The 14,349-nt window shown below is 39.0% G+C and overlaps 1 long non-coding RNA gene across 1 annotated transcript in view; it reads right to left on the minus strand.

The window, feature by feature from the left end:
* Window positions 1-223: 223 nt before the first annotated feature.
* LOC132373446 (uncharacterized) overlaps window positions 224-14,349 on the minus strand; it is a 287,699-nt gene continuing 273,573 nt past the window's right edge. The window contains exon 3 of the long non-coding RNA XR_009505424.1: window positions 224-284. This is a non-coding gene — a long non-coding RNA (uncharacterized LOC132373446). The remainder of the gene's footprint in view (window positions 285-14,349) is intronic.

Below are 14,349 nucleotides of genomic sequence, written 5' to 3' on the forward strand. Positions count from 1 at the left end.
TGGATATATTATCTCCTTCAAAGTTAAGTATCTACTAACTACTAGAATTCTTTAAACTGAACAATAGAACAGACATATCAATTCTTACTTTCTGCACTTCTTATGGCCTGCACTTAAACTTAATCAAGACTTTCATTATGTATCTTAATAAAGGCCACATCTTATCACAAGGTCAGTTATATAGCATAGCGGAATTCAGTAGCACAAAATCAATAGTACTCACGTTCTAGGTTCCATAGATGGTCCTTCTCATGCAAAATCAGGGTTGTGCTTTCTGGGTGAGTCTGTGTTAAATCAAAACGACAAAGTCTTAGTTTCCCATGCACTGCCACTTAGAATGCATGCAAATAAACTCCCAGTTAGTCAAGGAGAAAAAAATTGCGTTAAAGAGTACTGATTTGTAAATTTGGTCCTTTCAAATGCAGATAATATTTACCCCTCCTCTTTCCCCCATATCTTTGCAAGATTTCTGCCCAATGAACTCATTACTGTAGAAGCTCAACTATGGCTATGGTCAGTTAATGAAATTCAGGTCTGGGATTAACCTCCATAAACATGTACATAGTTGGGCTTCTGGAATTGGGAGAGACAAGGGTGATGCTGGAAAGGAAAAAAAAGTAAACCATATAATTTAAAGAATGATAAATTCTTACGATAGATTTAGCTAAATTAACTGCTGTCCTATATTTGAGGTGATTCATAAAATTCTTAATGTACAAAAAATGAAAGCAAAAATACTTTGAAAACATTACCAATACCATATTCAATGACACTTTGGGGAATATTAATGTAATATTAATGTAGCTACTAAGTTTACTTTCTTTGAAATTACACAGGTTTAATTAGATTAGATGTATGTCCTTTACAGCCACAATAATTTAAGCAATATTAAACACCATTTAAAATATGCAAGAAAAAATAAAATAAATATAAAAAAATAAAATATTGCATGCTTCAGTTAGCATGCAATAAAATTATTTTTGCTCTATCCAGTTACTAGGTTTATATTGAGTTATTATTTACAATGCACTTTAACATCATCAATAATTTCTTGGAAGCTTCAGTATTTGAGAACTAAAATGTTCAATTAAAACATTAACCTACTTGTGAAGTACCATATTATAATAATGTTAGCTTATTTTTATGAATTAGAAAAATATGCAAATGTAATCAGAACAATTAGTTTGAATATTTAAAAAGCCAAATGTCATGTGTGTATTTAAATTCTATAAATACAAAGTCATGTAAAAGTCCTCAATTACTACATGTCAAACTTTATTCACTGTATAATGGAGTGTTCAAATTTTCTGGTTAATTATCCATTTATTTAACAAATAGATCTTGACTAAGATGGCCTTACAATTCCCCTAGGCTTGACTAAACTTTACATAGATTTCTTCCTGATTTTAGGCCCCTGACCTACCTTTTCTCAGAGCATTTACTTTAAACTTGCAATTATGAATTATTTTTCTGGCCCTTTGAGATATAAATCTTTTCCCAACCTCTTGCCAGTTTTACAGCACAGGAATGTCTTTCTCAAGGACTTGGGAGCCACCCTTTTGAGACGTAATCATCAAGAAAGATAGTGTCTCTATCTCCTAGCCTCTAGGTGAGGGTCCAAGCCTAATAATAGGCACTATTAACAAACCCAAATGACCTCATCACATTGACTAACTTCCCCCTAACATCTTCTAGTATTATTATTTTTTAATTAATTAATTAATTTATTTTTGGCTGCACTGGGTCTTCGTTGCTGCACGCGTTGCTTCTCTAGTTGTGGTGAGCGGGGCCACTCTCTATTGTGGTGCTCGGGCTTCTCATTGTGGTGGCTTCTTTTGTTGTGGAGCATGGGCTGTAGGCAAGTGGGCTTCAGTAGTTGTGGCTCGCAGGCTCTAGAGTGCAGGCTCAGTAGTTGTGGCGCACGGGCTTAGTTGCTCCACGGCATGTGGGATCTTCCCGGATCAGGGCTCGAACCTGTGTCCCCTGCATTGTCAGGTGGATTCTTAACCACTGCACCACCAGGGAAGTCCTCATCTTCTAGTATTTTTTGACCAGATCAGGTCAGCTCTTAAAAATTTCCTACCATATATTTCAGTTAAGTTCAATATCTCCTCCCTTTTGCAATAGTCTTGAATAAAGTCTTCCTTGACTGTTTAACTCCATCTGATGCAAGGTTCCTTTATGTTCTCAAGTGTTCATTATGCACCAACACACTAGTAATTCAGTGGTAGAGAAGGTAGACACTGTACTTGCCTTAACAGAACCTATGGTCTAGTTGGGAGACAGAGACATGTAAATTGACATTTAAAATAGAAGGTGATCAATACTATGACTGTAAGAACAGAATGGGGCACCAAATAAAAGTGGAGCAGATGATAAAAAGTATAAAAGGAGGGGTTGAGAGAAGATGGCGGAAGAGTAAGACGCGGAGATCACCTTCCTTCCCACAGATACATTAGAAATACATCTACACGTGGAACTTCTACGGAACACCCACTGAACGCTGGCAGAAAATGTCAGACCGCCCAAAAGGCAAGAAACTCCCCATGTACTTGGGTAGGGCAAAAGAAAAAAGAAATAACAGAGACAAAAGAATAGGGACGAGACCTGCACCAGTGGGAGGGAGCCGTGAAGGAGGAAAGGTTTCCACACACTAGGAAGCCCCTTCGCGGGAGTGGACAGTGGGTGGCGGAGGGGGGAAGCTTCGGAGCCACGGAGGAGAGCGCAGCCACAGGGGTGCGGAGGGCAAAGCAGAGAGATTCCCGCACGGAGGATCAGTGCTGACCAGCACTCACCAGCCCGAGAGGCTTGTCTGCTCACCAGCTGGGGCGGGCGGGGCTGGGAGCTGAGGCTCGGGCTTCAGTTGGATAGCAGGGAGAGGACTGGGGTTGGCGGAGTGAACACAGCCTGAAGGGGTTAGCGCACCACAGCTGGCTGGGAGGGAGACCGGGAAAAAGTCTGGAGCTGCTGAATAGGCAAGAGACTTTTTCTTGCCTCTTTGTTTCCTGGTGCGCGAGGAGAGGGGATTCAGAGCGCTGCCTGAACGAGCTCCAGAGACGGGCACGAGCTGCGGCTATCAGCGCGGATCCCACAGCAACAGGGGCGCAGAGGGAAAAACGGAGAGATTCCTGCACAGAGGCTTGGCGCTGAGCAGCACTCACCAGCCCGAGAGGCTTGTCTACTCACCCGCTGGGGTGGGCGGGGCTGGGAGCTGAGGCTAGGGCTTTGGTCGGATCGCAGGGAGAGGACTGGGGTTGGCGGTGTGAACACAGCCTGAAGGGGTTAGCACACCACAGCTAGCCGGGAGGGAGTCCGGGAAAAAGTCTGCAGCTGCTGAATAGGCAAGAGACTTTTTCTTGCCTCTTTGTTTCGCAGCGCGCAAGGAGAGGGGATTCAGAGCGCTGCCTAAATGAACTCCAGAGACGGGCGTGAGCCGTGGCGATCAGCGCTGGCCCCAGAGACGGGCATGAGACGCTAAGGCTGCTGCTGCCACCACCAAAAAGCCTGTGTGCGAGCACAGGTCACTCCCCACACCGCCCCTCCCGGGAGCCAGTGCAGCCCGCCACTGCCAGGGTCCCGTGATCCGGGGACAACATTCCCGGGAGAATGCACGGCGCGCCTCGGGCTGCTGCAACGTCACGCCAGCCTCTGCCCGTAGGCTCGCCCCACCTCATCCGTACCCCTCCCTCCCCCTGCCTGAGTGAGCCAGAGCCCCCGAAGCAGCTGCTCCTTTAACCCCGTCCTGTCTGGGCAGGGAACAGATGCCCTCAGGCGACCTACACGCAGAGGCGGGTCCAAATCCAAAGCTGAACCCCAGGAGCTGTGCGAACAAAAAGAGAAAGGGAAATCTCTCCCAGCAGCCTCAGAAGCAGCGGATTAAAACTCCACAAACAACTTGATGTGCCTGCATCTGTTGAAAACCTGAATAGACAACAAATCATCCCAAATTCAGGAGGTGGACTTTGGGAGCAGGATATATTAATTTTTCCCCTTTTCCTTTTTTTGTGAGTGTATATGTATATGCTTCTGGGTGAGATTTTGTCTGTATAGCTTTGCTTTATAATAGCTTTATTTTACTTCACTATATTATATCCTCTTTCTTTCTTTCTTTCTATTTTTTATCCCTTTTACTCTGAGCCGTGTGGATCAAAGGCTCTTGGTGCTCCAGCCAGGCATCAGGGCTGTGCCTCTGAGGTGGGAGAGCCAACTTCAGGACACTGGTCCACAAGAGACCTCCCAGCTCCATGTAATACCAAACGGCGAAATCTCTCAGAGATCTCCATCTCAACATCAAGACCCAGCTTCACTCAACGACCAGCAAGCTACAGTGCTGGACACCCTATGCCAAACAACTAGCAAGACAGGAACACAGCCCCATCCATTAGCAGAGAGGCTGCCTAAAATCATAATAAGGCCACAGACACCCCAAAATACACCACCAGATGTGTACGTGCCCACCAGAAAGACAAGATCCAGCCTCATCCACCAGAACACAGGCACTAGTTCCCTCCACCAGGAAGTCTACACAACCCACTGAACCAACCTCAGCCACTGGGGACAGATACCAAAAACAACGGGAACTACAAACCTGCAGCCTGTGAAAAGGAGACCCCAAACACAGTAAGATAAGCAAAATGAGATGACAGAAAAATACACAGCAGATGAAGGAGCAGGGTCAAAACACACCAGACCTAACAAATGAAGAGGAAATAGGTAGTCTACCTGAAAAAGAATTCAGAATAATGATAGTAAGGATGATCCAAAATCTTGGAAATAGAATAGACAAAATGCAAGAAACATTTAACAAGGACGTAGAGGAACTAAAGAGGAACCAAGCAACGATGAAAAACACAATAAATGAAATTAAAAATACTCTAGATAGGATCAATAGCAGAATAACTGAGACAGAAGAAAGGATAAGTGACCTGGAAGATAAAATGGTGGAAATAACTACTGCAGAGCAGGATAAAGAAAAAAGAATGAAAAGAATTGAGGATAGTCTCAGAGACCTCTGGGAAAACATTAAATGCACCAACATTCGAATTATAGGGGTCCCAGAAGAAGAAGAGAAAAAGAAAGGGACTGAGAAAATATTTGAAGAGATTATAGTTGAAAACTTCCCTAATATGGGAAAGGAAATAGTTAATCAAGTCCTGGAAGCACAGAGAGTCCCATACAGGATAAACCCAAGGAAAAACACGCCACGACACATATTAATCAAACTGTCAAAAATTAAATATAAGGAAAACATATTAAAGGCAGCAAGGGAAAAACAACAAATAACTCACAAGGGAATCCCCATAAGGTTAACATCTGATCTTTCAGCAGAAACTCTGCAAGCCAGAAAGGAGTGGCAGGATATACTTAAAGTGATGAAGGAGAAAAACCTACAACCAAGATTACTCTACCCAGCAAGGATCTCATTCAGATTTGATGGAGAAATTAAAACCTTTACAGACAAGCAAAAGCTGAGAGAGTTCAGCACCACCAAACCAGCTTTACAACAAATGCTAAAGGAACTTCTCTAGGCAAGAAACACAAGAGAAGGAAAACACCTACAATAACAAAAGCAAAATATTTAAGAAAATGGGAATAGGAACATACATATCGATAATTACCTTAAATGTAAATGGATTAAATGCTCCCACCAAAAGACACAGACTGGTTGAATGGATACAAAAACAAGACCCATATATATGCTGTCTACAAGAGACCCACTTCAGACCTAGAGACACATACAGACTGAAAGTGAGGGGATGGAAAAAGATATTCCATGCAAATGGAAATCAAAAGAAAGCTGGAGTAGCAATTCTCATATCAGACAAAATAGACTTTAAAATAAAGACTATTACAAGAGACAAAGAAGGACACTATATAATGATCAAGGGATTGATCCAAGAGGAAGGTATAACAATTCTACATATTTATGCACCCAACATAGGAGCAGCTCAATACATAAGGCAAATACTAACAGCCATAAAAGGGGAAATTGACAGCAACACAATCATAGTAGGGGACTTTAACACCCCACTTTCACCAATGGACAGATCATCCAAAATGAAAATAAATAAGGAAACACAAGCTTTAAATGATACATTAAACAAGATGCACTTAATTGATATTTATAGGACATTCCACCCAAAAACAACAGAATACACATTTTTCTCAAGTGCTCATGGAACATTCTCCAGGATAGATTATATCTTGGGTCACAAATCAAGCCTTGGTAAATTTAAGAAAACTGAAATCGTATCAAGTATCTTTTCCGACCACAACACTATGAGACTAGATATCAATTACAGGAAAAGTTCTGTAAAAAATACAAACACATGGAGGCTACACAATACACTACTTAATAACGAAGTGATCACTGAAGAAATCAAAGGGGAAATCAAAAAATACCTAGAAACAAATGACAATGGAGACACGACGACCCAAAACCTATGGGACACAGCAAAAGCAGTGCTAAGAGGGAAATTTATAGCAATACAAGCCTACCTCAAGAAACAGGAAACATCTCGAATAAACAACCTAACCTTGCACCTGAAGCAATTAGAGAAAGAACAACAAAAATACCCCAAAGCTAGCAGAAGGAATGAAATCATAAAGATCAGATCAGAAATAAATGAAAAAGAAATGAAGGAAACAATAGCAAAAATCAATGAAACTAAAAGCTGGTTCTTTGAGAAGATAAACAAAATTGATAAACCATTAGCCAGACTCATCAAGAGAAAAAGGGAGAAGACTCAAATCAATAGAATTAGAAATGAAAAAGGAGAAATAACCACTGACACTGCAGAAATACAAAAGATCATGAGAGATTACTACAAGCAACTCTATGCCAATAAAATGGACAACCTGGAAGAAATGGACAGATTCTTAGAAATGCACAACCTGCCGAGACTGAACGAGGAAGAAATAGAAAATATGAACAGACCAATCACAAGCACTGAAATTGAAACTGTGATGAAAAATCTTCCAACAAACAAAAGCCCAGGACCAGATGGCTTCACAGGTGAATTCTATCAAACATTTAGAGAAGAGTTAACACCTATCCCTCTCAAACTCTTCCAAAATATTGCAGAGGGGGGAACACTCCCAAACTCATTCTACGAGGCCACCATCACCCTGATACCAAAACCAGACAAAGATGTCACAAAGAAAGAAAACTACAGGCCAATATCACTGATGAACATAGATGCAAAAATCCTCCACAAAATACTAGCAAACAGAATCCAACAGCACATTAAAAGGATCATACACCATGATCAAGTGGGGTTTATCCCAGGAATGCAAGGATTCTTCAATATACGCAAATCAATCAACGTGATACACCATATTAACAAATTGAAGGAGAAAAACCATATGATCATCTCAATAGATGCAGAGAAAGCTTTCGACAAAATTCAAGACCCATTTATGATAAAAACTCTCCAGAAAGTGGGCACAGAGGGAACTTTCCTCAACATAATAAAGGCCATATATGACAAACCCACAGCCAACATTGTCCTCAATGGTGAAAAACTGAAACCATTTCCACTAAGATCAGGAACAAGACAAGGTTGCCCACTCTCACCACTATTATTCAACATAGTTTTGGAAGTTTTAGCCACAGCAATCAGAGAAGAAAAAGAAATTAAAGGAAACCAAATCGGAAAAGAAGAAATAAAACTGTCACTGTTTGCAGATGACATGATATGGTATATAGAGAATCCTAAAGATGCTACCAGAAAACTCCTAGAGCTAATCAATGAATTTGGTAAAGTAGCAGGATACAAAATTAATGCACAGAAATCTCTTGCATTTCTATACACTAATGATGAAAAATCTGAAAAGGAAATTAAGAAAACACTCCCGTTTACCATTGCAGCAAAAAGAATAAAATATCTAGGAATAAACCTACCTAAGGAGACAAAAGACCTATATGCAGAAAATTATAGGCCAGTGATGAAAGAAATTAAAGATGATACAAATAGATGGAGAGATATACCATGTTCTTGGATTGGAAGAATCAACATTGTGAAAATGACTCTACTACCCAAAGCAATCTACAGATTCAATGCAATCCCTATCAAACTACCACTGGCATTTTTCACAGAACTAGAACAAAAAATTTCACAATTTGTATGGAAACACAAAAGACCCCGAATAGCCAAAGCAATCTTGAGAATGAAAAATGGAGCTGGGGGAATCAGGCTCCCTGACTTCAGACTATATTACAAAGCTACAGTAATCAAGCCAGTTTGGTTCTGGCACAAAAACAGAAATATAGATCAATGGAACAGGATAGAAAGCCCAGAGATAAACCCACACACATATGGTCACCTTATCTTTGATAAAGGAGGCAAGCATATACAGTGGAGAAAAGACAGCCTCTTCAATAAGTGGTGCTGGGAAAATTGGACAGATACATGTAAAAGTATGAAATTAGAACACTCCCTGACACCATGCACAAAAATAAACTCAAAATGGATTAAAGACCTAAGTGTAAGGCCAGACACTATCAAACTCTTAGAGGAAAACATAGGCAGAACACTCTATGACATAAATCACAGCAAGATTCTTTTTGACCCAGCTCCTACAGAAATGGAAATAAAAACACAAATAAACAAATGGGACCTAATGAAACTTAAAAGCTTTTGCACAGCAAAGGAAACCATAAACAAGACCAAAGGACAACCCTCAGAATGGGAGAAAATATTTGCAAATGAAGCAACTGACAAAGGATTAATCTCCAATATTTACAAGCAGCTCATGCAGCTCAATAACAAAAAAACAAACAACCCAATCCAAAAATGGGCAGAAGACCTAAATAGACATTTCTCCAAAGAAGATATACAGATTGCCAACAGACACATGAAAGAATGCTCAACATCATTAATCATTAGAGAAATGCAAATCAAAACTACAATGAGATATCATCTCACACCAGTCAGAATGGCCATCATCAAAAAATCTACAAACAATAAATGCTGGAGAGGGTGTGGAGGAAAGGGAACACTCTTGCACTGTTGGTGGGAATGTAAATTGATACAGCCACTATGGGGAACAGTATGGAGGTTCCTTAGAAAACTACAAATAGAACTACCATACGACCCAGCAATCCCACTACTGGGCATATACCCTGAGAAAACCATAGGTCAAAAAGAATCATGTACCAAAATGTTCATTGCAGCTCTGTTTACAATAGCCAGGACATGGAAGCAACCTAAGTGTCCATCATCGGATGAATGGATAAAGAAGATGTGGCACATATATACAATGGAATATTACTCAGCCATAAAAAGAAATGAAATGGAGGTATTTGTAATGAGGTGGATGGAGTTAGAGTCTGTCATACAGAGTGAAGTAAGTCAGAAAGAGAAAAACAAATACAGTATGCTATCACATATATATGGAATCTAAGGAAAAAAAAAAAAAGGCCATGAAGAACCTAGTGGCAAGACAGGAATAAAGACACAGACCTACTAGAGAATGGACTTGAGGATATGGGGAGGTGGAGCGGAGAGATGTGACAGGGTGAGAGAGTGTCATGGACATATATACACTACCAAATGTAAAATAGATAGCTAGTGGGAAGCAGCCGCATAGCACAGGGAGATCAGCTTGGTGCTTTGTGACTACCTAGAGGGGTGGGATGGGGAGGGTGGGAGGGAGGGAGATGCAAGAGGGAAGAGATATGGGAACATATGTATATGTATAACTGATTCACTTTGTTATAAAGCAGAAACTAACACACCATTGTAAAGTAATTATACTTCAATAAAGATGTTTTAAAATAAAAAAAGTATAAAAAAATAAGTGTGATTGAATCTATCACTTCACATGATGAGGTATCATCCAGAGAAACTGGACAAGGGAAAATGCTCCAGGAAGAGGGTTCAGCATGTGTGAAAGCTTAGAGACAAAATAAACATTTCAGTGCAAAGAAAATAAGATTGAAATGGCTGGATTGTACACAGTGATGTGGGGGAGTGGCAGGAAATGAGGCTGAGATGTAAAAGAAAGGAGATAAGAAAAGGCACTTAATCATATAGTTGTTCACTTTTCTTTTAATGAACACGTTTACAGGGGAGGTGATATAACTTAAGTTCAATGCCAAGGGCTCTGGTGTCAGACAATCAGGCTTTGAAATCTGGCTCTATCTCTCACAAGTTGTATGAATTAGGAAAGTAGTCTAAACTCTCTTAGCCTCAGTTTCCCCATTTCATAAATGAGGAGAATAAAAATACTCACTTCATGAGATTTTGTGAGGATTAAAAGGTAAATTCCACATAAAATATTCAGCACAAGCCTTAGGACATGAAAATGATGGATGGTGATGATGATGATGAATATGATGATGATGGAGACAATGATAGAAAATAATCTATGATGATATTGATGATGAGGGGGCCACACAAGGGTCACAGTGAATTTTCTGAAGAAAAGAGAAACTGCTGAAGCATTTTTTAAAAAAAATTTTTACTGGAGTATAGTTGCTTTACAATATTGTGTTAGTTTTTACTGTACAGCAAAGTGAATCAGCAATACATTTACATATATCCCCTCTTTTTTTGGATTTCCTTCCCATTTAGGTCACCACAGAGTATTGAGTAGAGTTCCCTGTGCTATACAGTAGGTTCTCATTAGTTATCTATTTTATACATAGTGTATATATGTGTATACACAGTAGTGTATACATGTCAATCCCAATTTCCTAATTCATCCCAACCTCCCTTTCCCCCTTGGTATTCATATGTTTGTTCTCTACATCTGTGTCTCTATCTCTGCTTTATAAATAAGATCATCTATACCATTTTTTTCAGATTCCACATGTATGCATTAATACACGATATTTGTTTTTCTCTTTCTGACTTACTTCACTCTGTGTGACAGTCTCTAGGTCCAACCACATCTCTACAAATGACCCAATTTCGTTCCTTTTTATGGCTGAGTAATATTCCATTGTATATATGTACCACAACTTCTTTATCCATTCCTCTGTTGATGGACATTTTGGTTGCTTCCTTGTCCTGGCTATTGTAAACAGTGCTGCAATGAACATTGGGGTGCATGTGTATTTTTGAATTATGGTTTCCTCTGGGTATATGCCCAGTAGTGGGATTTCTGGGTCATATGGTAGTTCTATTTTTAGTTTTTTAAGGAACCTCCATACTGCTCTCCATAGTGGATGTATCAATTTACATTCCCACCAACAATGCATGAGGGTGCCCTTTTCTCCACACCCTCTCCAGCATTTATTGTTTGTGGATTTTTTGATGATGGCCATTCTGACTGGTGTGAGGTAATACCTGATTGTAGTTTTGATTTGCATTTCCCTAATAATTAGCAATGTAGAGCATCTTTTCATGTGCCTGTTGGCCATCTGTATGCCTGAACCAAGTTTAAACCAAGACTTACATTACACTAGAAAGAAAAACAGTGGGCCAGTCAGATAATAAAACTGACTTCATTAAAAATGGAGAACTATTATCAAGTTTACATTTTGAAATAGCATTCTGATTAGTTAGAAGAATGCTTTTAAAGTTGAAAAGTGAATGCTGTAATCCCTGTTTGGATGATAAACTATGTAGTAGATGTCTTTGTGATCATCAGTTGGTATGTTTTATAAGGGGAGTTTTGTTTAATCACACAAATCAGTTGAATGGATGTCATCTCCAATATATAATGCAATAGTGATCATAAGAGAAAGACTTAATATGTATTTTAGCATATTTGTCAGATGCTGCTTTTTGCTACTTACATGTATTAACTCATTTAATCCTAACAACAACCTTATAGACAGTATTGTTATTCTCATTTTACACATGGAAAAATTGGAGCACATAGAAGTTCAGAAATTTGCCAAATTCACACAGCATACGGAGAAGCACAGATTTAAACCAGATACTCTGGATCCAAAACTTGTATCTTTAACCCCTGTGTGAAAAGTGCTATAATGGAGTAGTTTTTAGAGTACCTGGAGCTTAGCGAGCGCTACTATAATCTAAGAGGATATTAAGGAATCAAACAAAGAACTTTGGGGCAATAGGATAAAACACTATTTTAACAAAGTAGAAAGCACAAGAGGATAAAATTAGAGTAACTTAAAAAAGGAAAGGATATATCAGATAGATTTTAATGAATGAACTGGATATTTGTCTCCTTGATAACCAAACATAGACTACTTTACAGAAAAATCTGTAATGGTATTTATTTTTCCCTTTCCTCCCAATTAGATATAATTAACTAGATATGATTACTCCATTTCCTAAATGCCCTTGTATTTGCTAAACATATATAAAAATATGTTTATCCATCTCAAATAAATCTGCAATCAGCAACATTCTGATGGATTTCTATTATTCTTAAATAGAAATCTAAAATTCAGACTCCTTCCCATGGCCTCTCTGATTATATTCTTTCCTGCTGTGTATACACACACACACACACACACACACACACACACACACACACACACAGTACATGCCATTATCCAAGATACTCCTGGCATAATAGTTTTTGCTCTCCTCAAACACAAAAGGGTTCCACTGTTTCTTGGCTGGTATAATCTTCACCCAAATCTTACATTACCAGATCTATCTCACATGTTTGTTTGTCCACTTTCTACCCCATTTTAGAATATCCTTTAAGAGATATATGGTGCCTTTTTTTAGGGATGATAATTATTCTTTGCTAAAGACATTTCTTTTTTGGTTGAGAGAACTGTACCTGCTGTCTCACTCCTGGCCCTGCTACACTCCCCACCTCCTTTGACACTATCTGATGGTAATGAGTATCTCTCTTTCCTAGCAAGTGTCATAGATTCCATTTTACATGTGTTTCTATTATTATTGGTAAAATGATTACCAGTTTTAGGTCCCACAAAGAGCAGAGGCCCTGTTTGCTTTTATATTATAATACATCCTGTAGGAAATCAGAATATACCACCCCAACATATGCCACTTTTGAATATGGATTACTTTGAGCTGAAGGTAATTGAGAATCAACAGATTCAGAAAGAAGCCTTCTCAGGACTTCCCTTATGTGACTAAAAGCAGAAACTTCAGAGAAATGAGGACTGCCCTAAATCCTTTCGCTGGGAGATTTTATGGCCTTAAAGAAGATGGAGAATCAACACTAAGTCTTCACCAAAACAAACAAACAAACACAAACCCACAAAACAAACAAAAAAGCTTACTAAAATAGGCTTTACTTTCCATTAGTTTCCCCATATATCTACCCTCCTAGAAGCCCAAATTTCCCTTTCTTTGTCTAGTCCACAATTTATTGCCCTTTGTTAAAAATATAAGCTTCCAAGTCTAACCACTGCTTGGGGGTTCACTTCTTTTCTATGGAGGCTTCATGCATGTAAAAATAAAATAAATGGGCATATGCCTTTTATCCTTTTAATCTGTTTTTTTCTCAGTTCAATTCGGAAGTCCCAGTACTACACCTTAGAGGGTAGAGGAAAATTTTTTCTTCTGTTACTATCCGCGGCACTTAAAGCAATGCCAGACTCAATAAATACTTGATGAGTATTGATGATGAATATAATGATGATGGAGACAATGATAGAAAGTAATCTATGATGATATCGATGATGAGGGGGTTCTCATTAGTTATCTATTTTATACATAGTGTATATATGTGTATACATATGATGGGGAATGGGCAGGAAACCATGCACTTGGAGCGAGTGATTCATAGGAATCAGCAAATGAAAACTATCTACTGAAATTACCAAAGAAAGGTTGATGCAAACAGAGTGTACCATGTTCAGTGCTGTCCTTATCATCATGACTGTTTCCAGAAGTTAGATGAGGTCCAAATGCAAACAGCACAAATAATAATAACAAATACAGACAGAAAGATAGATAGATACACAGATGATATATAGATAGATAGATAGATAGATAGACAGATAGATAGATGGTTCGAATGAGATCGAGATGAGAAGTCCAGGGCTGCTTTGGCAGCTTTGTGGTCATCAAAGACCCAGGAGCCCTTCTGATTTTCCACTCTAAGCAAATGACTTCCACCTTTAAGGCATTTGGAATCTTGTTACAGCAGAAAAGCTGAAAATTTTCTGGAAGCAGAAAATAGGGAGGGAAGAATGCAAAAAGACACATATACTAGCTTTAGTAGGACTCTGAAAAAGAGCTATTCTAGAAACTGACCTAAACTTCAGCTTATATCTTATTGGAAACACCTTTCAAAACTGAAACTGAAATGTAGATATATAGATAATTCTATTGCCACCTTAAACAATGAAATGATCCATTAGTAAGGTAAATGGAAGAAATATAAACAATTTTTCTTTTCTCTTATGAAAAGTATCCATTTTTAACTTTTTAAGCATTTTGC

Source organism: Balaenoptera ricei, chromosome 10, assembly GCF_028023285.1.
Source record: "Balaenoptera ricei isolate mBalRic1 chromosome 10, mBalRic1.hap2, whole genome shotgun sequence".
Classification (NCBI taxonomy): domain Eukaryota; kingdom Metazoa; phylum Chordata; class Mammalia; order Artiodactyla; family Balaenopteridae; genus Balaenoptera; species Balaenoptera ricei.